This window comes from Camelina sativa, chromosome 20, assembly GCF_030686135.1.
Source record: "Camelina sativa cultivar CO46 ecotype springtype chromosome 20, ASM3068613v1".
Taxonomy (NCBI): domain Eukaryota; kingdom Viridiplantae; phylum Streptophyta; class Magnoliopsida; order Brassicales; family Brassicaceae; genus Camelina; species Camelina sativa.
Window position 1 is genome coordinate 25491983 of NC_141899.1, and position 7436 is coordinate 25499418.

At 39.9% G+C, this 7436-nt stretch overlaps 1 long non-coding RNA gene across 2 annotated transcripts; it reads right to left on the minus strand.

Annotated features, from left to right (window-relative positions):
* Positions 1-2990: 2990 nt before the first annotated feature.
* Positions 2991-4819, minus strand: LOC147919345 (uncharacterized). 2 transcript variants are annotated; one of them, XR_015592325.1, is made up of 5 exons: positions 4259-4819; positions 3787-3922; positions 3529-3666; positions 3355-3413; positions 2991-3276 (listed from the first exon to the last, which is right to left on the minus strand). It is a non-coding gene; the product is annotated as an uncharacterized LOC147919345 (long non-coding RNA). The 2 variants fall into 2 exon arrangements; XR_015592326.1 differs by lacking the exon at positions 4259-4819 and having other exon boundaries at positions 3529-3672; positions 3787-3918.
* Positions 4820-7436: the final 2617 nt, after the last annotated feature.

Below are 7436 nucleotides of genomic sequence, written 5' to 3' on the forward strand. Positions count from 1 at the left end.
AGTACAGTTGGCTCAAGAGAAGGATGAGGGGTTCATAAAATCCTCTAAAGATGTTGGTTAGGAGTATCAAATCTCCACCAATGGTACTATTATTGTGTACAGTCGGATCTGTGTGCCAAAGGATGAGGAGTTGAGGCAGGAAATTCTGGAGGTGGCTCATGCGAGCATGTTATCTATTTATCAAGGAGCAAATAAGATGTACCGTGACCTCATACGGTACTATCATTGGGTCGGGATGAAGAAGAATGTAACTAGTTGGGTTGCGGGGTGCGATGTCTGCCAACTATGAAGACTGAACATCAGGTTCTGATGGCTTGTTGCATAGTTTACCCATTTGAGAGTGGAAGTGGAACATAATCACGATGAAATTTGTGGAAGGATTACAAGTGTCTCGGACTTTTGATGCGATTTGGGTTATTGTGGACCGCTTGACAAAGTCTACACATTTTCTGGCCATTAAAAAGACCGATGTATGTGAAGGAGATAGTCAGATTGCATGGTGTGCCTGCGAGTATCATGTCTAACAGAGATTCCAAGTTCATTTATGTGTGTTTGAAGGGCGTTTCAGGCAGAGATGGGCACTAAGGTGCATATGAGTACGGCCTATCATCCTCAGACAGTTGGACAGTTAGAGAGGAGGATCCAGCCGTTGGAGGATTTGATGAGGATGTGTGTGCTGAATTGGGGTGGTCAGTGGGCTGATCACCTGAGCTTGGTAGTGTTGATTATAACAACAACTACCAAGCGAGTATCAGGATGATTCCTTATGAGACATTGTATGGGAGGCCATGTCATATACCATTATGTTGGACTCAGGTGGGTAAGAGGAGCATATATGGTGCAGAATTTGTTCATGAGACCTTGGAGAAGATACAGGTTCTGAAGCTGAACATGAAGGAGGCTCAGGATATGCGGAGGAGTTATGTTGATAGGAGGAAGGATCTTGAGTTTTAGGTTTGACATAAAGTGTAACTCAAGATTGCCATGTTGTGGGGTCCAAACAGGTCATTGTAAGAGACTAAGCTGAGTCCGAGGTACATGGGTCTGTTCAAAGTGGTTGAGCGGGTGGGACTGGTTGCATATAGGCTAGAGTTTCTTGATGTTATGCGTGCGTTTCCACAAAGTTTTCCATGTGTCGATGATGAAGAAGTGTCTTCACAAAGATAATGAGTTGTTGGCTAAAATTCCTGCAGATCTTCAGCCCAACATGACTTTGGAGGCGAGACCGGTGAGAGTTCTCGATAGGAGAGTCAAGGAACCTCGGCGAAAGAAGGTTTATTTGATGAGACTCCTATGGGACTGTGAGGGTGCGCAGGAGTAGACTAGGGAGGCAGAGGCTAGGATGAATGCAAGGTTCAAGATGTGGTAAAGAAGATAGGGGCTTAAACTTGTCTATCCATGGTTTTCAGTTTGTTATTTAGATTTGTGCGGTTGTATCTTATTTTCATTATGTATTTTCGTTTGGAGTTGTAACGATTATGACATTCAATGATTAATAAGAAGAATATTTCAGGGTTTGGAATTGTGTTGGTATGAGAAAGGAAATACGGTTGCGGTTTCTAAAAGTCAAAAGTTTCTATAAATAGAAAGTTTCTAAAAGTGAAAAGTTATATGTAAGTTATAATTTGTCCATTTTTAGTCTTTGTGTGGCCTTTGTGGCGGACTTTTGAGTCATTGTGTGGCCTTGCGGCGGTATTTTGAGACATTTTTTTGTTGTGACCTTTGTGGCAGGATGTTCAGCCAATGTTGCCTTTTGAGGCTGTCCTTCGGGATGTGTGTCCTGTTTAGGCAGTCTTTCGGGATGTGTAGCCTGTTTAGGCGGTTCTTCGGGATGTTTGGCCTTTGTGGCGGTCCTTCGGGATATGTGGCCTTTGTGATGGTCCTTCGGGATGTGTAGCCTATTAATGCGGTCTTTTGGGATGTGTGGTCTTTGTGGTTGTTCTTGGCATATGTAACAATGTTGAGGGTATAATATTATACTTGACATGTGTGACAATGTAGCTAATAATCTTTGTTCCTATCATTTACTCTTTTTAATATGCATTGGATGTATAGATTGAAACTTAGGTACTTAACTAAGTGGTTACAAAAATAAAAGTGTCAAAGATTCCTTTTATGTTATGCAAGAATATTAATTACTTGGGTGACTTGGTTTTACCAACTTATACAAAACTATATACATAAAAAAAGATAGCTCGGAATCATGAGGTTTTGGAAACACGGGACCATCTATTTTTCACCTGCCCTTATTCACCTCAGATTTGGCATTCTCTCACTTATGGTGTGCTTCGAAGCAGGTACACATTATCATGGGGCCTGATTACTCCCCTCTTTTTGGATTCCACTCAGTCAAAGCTGCATATTTTTACCCTGCGATACGCTTTCCAAGCACTGATCTATAGCTTGTGGAAAGAACAAAATGGTAGGCGCCATGGTGAGTTTCTGATCCCGGCTGCTAAACTCACAAAACTCATTGACAAAAATATTCGCAACAGGTTCAACACAATGTTGCAGATGGGCAACTCTGTTTATGACGGAGGCTTGCAATTTTGATTCTCCACTTGGGACCATGCAAGTAACTAGGCGGTTTTAGGTTTCTTTATAAAATTCCAAAAGATTCAACTCTCTAAGCTATACTAGATGTAAAAACAATTTTTTTTTGTGGAATATAACTTTACATTCATACAAAAAAAAAATCAGTATAGGACTCTGTTTGAAAGTACATATTTGAAAATAATATTTACATATCATAGTAAAAATATAAATTGAATCGAGATTTTGATCAACAAAATTATCTGAATAATCAAATTTTGTTTAGCTGTCATAGTCTCTTCGCTGTTCACGTGAAAGTAAAAGCAAGACCAATGGTGGGTTTTAATTTTGAGTATCTTATATATAGTTTGAATTTTTTACTGTTAAAAAATTAGAACCTTTGATCTCCTAATTAAAATTATTTCCTCCAATGGTAGGATCTAATTTTGAGTCTCTTATTTTTAAAAATATAGTTTTCTGAAATTAAAAAAAATTTAAATAGAGTAGAAATAGTATAAATGTTTAAACATACAAAACATAAAACATATTACAATAGAAATAACAGAGCATTTAGAATCACAAAACCAAAATTTGAGACATTGACTAGTGGCTATACTATAACCAAGAATTATTCATGTAGGCAACAATCATATTAACAGCAGATGTAAAATACTACAAGATGGACCTGGGCACGTTTCTGCTCATCCATATTCGGAGGTGCGCTGAGCTAGTTTGAGCAGGAATCTATAAAAACCAACAGGGTAGATGGTTTAGGTGTTGATGGGCAAATCTAACAAACAGAAGGAAGGATAAACAACATACCTTCATCAGATCAATAGACCCAAATTGGAACGCCAATGCTTGAGAAGCGTCTCCAGAGGCTGCCACAAAACAAAATCATGATAAAAAAACTTATTCCTTTACGGGAATTTAGCCAAGTTTAAACGCTCAGTGACAACAAAAAATAAAATAAGAAAAGGATTCAACAAGAGCTACCTTTAGCTGTGTTGGGCGTATCATTGTTCTTGAAAGTCATGGCGGTAGACTGAGAAGTTGGCGCCTTTGGAATAGGTCCTCCACTGTTTCTGTTGATTGATTCAGTTGTTCCACCAACAACCGGTTCACCAGACACTCCTGTAACTAACAAAACAGTGTAAGATAACCAAACGATCACTCACACAGTGACCAAAATCAAATTATTCAATTTAAAAACTTTTGATCAAATAAAAGCTAATCCGTGATAAAAGATCATACCTTGAGAGCGAGAGTATGCATTGGGACCATTGTGATTGTTAGGACGCAAACCATCCTTGGAAACAGAATCACAGGTGGCAAATTCACCCTAGGCTGCCCTCCTCCTCCTCCTTGAGCATTGCTGGGCTTCTAAAAACTGTAATAAATACCAAATAAAAGGATCAAAATTTCCAGCAAGCTTCTTTAAGAAACCACAACTAAAATAACAAGAAACCACAACTGCAATAACAAGAAACTGATTACAAAAAACAAAAGAAAGCATTCATATCATAATTGAAACCGATTACAAAAACACAAGAAAGCATCCATATCATACAATCGAGTTAAACAGAAGCATCATATCTGAAGACATTGCAATAACCCTAATTTTCGAACATAAATCAAAGAACCCTAATTTTAATTTTGAGCATAAATCAAAGAACCCTAATTTTCGAACATAAATCACAGAACCCTATTACAATGAGAAGCTTACCCTCCGATTCCAATGGATTCAATCTCTTCCAATTGAATCGACTTCAAATTCAAATCTCCTACGCTGAGTCTTTTCAATCTCCTCCGACCCCATGTTAGGTTGCAGAGACTACACAAGAAATTGCTGAATGGTTTGACAGTTTTATTAACATAGAAACTTGGCCTTTAAATAGCCAAGGTCAAACGACTCAGTCTTACAACAACGTGAATCAGAAATTGCAGGAAACAAACTCTAACAAACCAAGAAACTCGTTCCACTCTTTGACTCCTAAGAAGTCGGAACTTATTGGTAAAACAAAAGACCAATTCAAACCCAACAATGCCTCCCCTAAACTGAAATCGGTAGACTTCAGTTTATGATTCTGTTGCTCACTCCAAGCTTCTCCCTTAGACGAACAAAGACTTCCAATCGTAATGGTTTGGTTAAAATGTCTACAACCTGCTCGTTTGTTCCACAGTGAACAAGCTTAACGACACTATCATTAGTAAGGTTCCTCAAGAAATGAAACCTGACATCAATATGTTTGCTGCGACCGTGAAGAACTGGGTTCTTTGATAGCTTAATCGCCGAACTGTTGTCACACATGATGGTAGTGCTTCCAGACTGCTCAACCCCAAACTCTTCTAAGGTTCTCCTCATCCAAACACACTGACAAGCACAATAAGCTGCAGCCACAAATTCAGCCTCTGTTGTAGACAATGTTACCACATGCTGCTTCTTTGATGCCCATGCTACAACTCCTCCTCCTAGCAGAAACGCATATCCACTTGTACTCTTTCTATCATCAATGTCTCCTGCATAGTCACTGTCTGTATAGACAGTGAGTTCACCACTAGCTCCTCTCTTGTAAAACACTCCAAACCCCAAAGTACCTTTTATATAGCGAAGTACTCTTTTTGCCGCCTGCAAATGTTGATTGTAAGGATCTGCCATATATCTACTCAACAGGAACATCACGTACATCAAACCTGGTCTTGTTGAAGTGATATACATCAAGCTTCCAATCAGCTGCTTGTAAAGAGTTGGATCCACCTTGTTTCCATCTCCTTGCTTTGACAACCTTGTTCCCGGAACCATCGGATTCTTAACCTCATTTCCATGCAACAAGTTGAACCTCTCCAAGATCTCTCCAACATATTTCGTCTGATGAATAAAGATTCCATCTGCATCTTGAATCACCTCAAATCCCAGGAAATACTTCATTCTTCCCAAATCGGTCATGTCGAACTCTTCTTTCATGGACGATTTGAACTTCTCAAGCAATTCTCCATCATTCCCAATGAATATCAAATTGTCTACATATAGACTAACAATGAGGATTTTGTTACCTTCACTAGCTTTGACGAACAAAGTGTGCTCGTATTCGCATCTCTGAAAGCCTTCCTTGGTGAAGTAAGCTTCAATCCTCCTGTACCACGCCTTTGGAGCTTGCGTCAAACCGTAAAGTGCCTTTTTTAGTTTGTAGACTTTCTGCTCCTCCCCCTTCTTTATGTATCCTTCTGGCTGTTCTACATAAACATATTCAGACAATTCTCCATGTAGAAAAGCACTCTTTACGTCTAACTGATAGACACACCAATCCTCTTGAGCTGCCAATGCTAAGATCATCCGTATGGTGTCCCATCTTGCGACTGGAGCAAATACTTCATTGTAATCCACTCCTTCTCTCATTGCATAACCTTTAGCTACAAGGCGAGCCTTGTATTTATCCACTTCTCCTTTCTCATTGAATTTGGTTTTATAAACCCATTTTACGCCAATCTTCTTTGCTCCTTTTGGTAGATCCATGAGATACCACGTCTCATTTTTCTCTATAGACTCTAGCTCAGTATTCATGGTCGTGATCCATTTTGCCTCTCCATTAGCTTGATTAAATGTGACTGGATCATCGACAGCACTAAAGTACAGAAAATTCACCGTATCTTCGTCTTCTTCTTCTTCTCCTTCTTCTTCTCCAGTGTCATAGTTTTGTAAATACGTAGGTGGCCTTCGAATTCTCTGAACTCATGGAGTCTGAATCTGAGATTGATCACTCTGAGCGGTAGCAGGAGCAGGAATCTGAGCTTCTACAGGAATCTCCTCTTCTGGAGCTTGAACTGTTTCATCTTCATTTTGCCCCATTTCTGAAATAGAGTCTTCCCACACCAACTGCTCATTTTGAGATTCTCCTACTTCTTTCTCCCAGTTCCAACCCTTATCTTCTTCGAAAATGACATCTCTGCTTGTTACTACTTTCTCTGTAGTTGGATTGTACAGGCGATATCCTTTTGATTCAGTGCTTACTCCAATGACCACACACATTGTGCTTTTGTCATCCAATTTCTTTCTCCTTTGATCTAGAACATGAACATGCGCCAAACAGCCAAACACTCTGAAGTAATCCACTGTTGGTTTCACCCCACTTCACATCTCTTGAGGCGTTTTCTCCTTTAAGACGGACGTTGGACTGCGGTTCAAAACATGAACAGCCCACACCACAGCTTCCGGCCAGAATCTCTTTGGTACTCCACTTTCATTTAGAATGCTCCTCACCATGTTCATGATGGTACGATTTTTACGTTCGGCGACTCCGTTTTGTTGCGGCATGAAAGCTGTTGTCAATTGCCTGCTTATTCCTGCTTCCTCACAGAACTGTATGAACTCGTTGGACATGTACTCTCCTCCTCTGTCCGTTCTTAGATAAACCAGTGATTCTCCAGTCTCCCTCTCCATCAGACTTTTGAATCTAGTAAACTGCAGAAAGTTTTCAGATTTGTTTGATAAGAAATAAACCCAAACCTTTCTGCTGTAGTCATCAGTGAAAGTGAGAATGTATCTCTTGCCGCTGCTTGAGGTCGGAGAAATAGGACCACAAAGGTCTGAATGTATCAGCTGTAATCTCCTTGATGATCTCCATGCACTTTTCTTTGGGATGCTTTCACGATGCTGCTTCCCCACCAAACAGCTAACACACTTTTCTGCTTTCTCTGATGCATTCAGTTCTGGCAATCCTCTCACCATGTTCTGTTGCTGCAACATCTTTAGGCTCTTATGATTCAGATGGCCATACCTACGATGCCATAGTTGAAGTTCACTTGTTGCAGTGGTTTGTAAGCACCCGGAAGTTAGATTCATGGTACTCTTGGTAGCCATGATCTTGAACAGCTTGTTTGTTGACATATGAGACTGCAGAATGAAA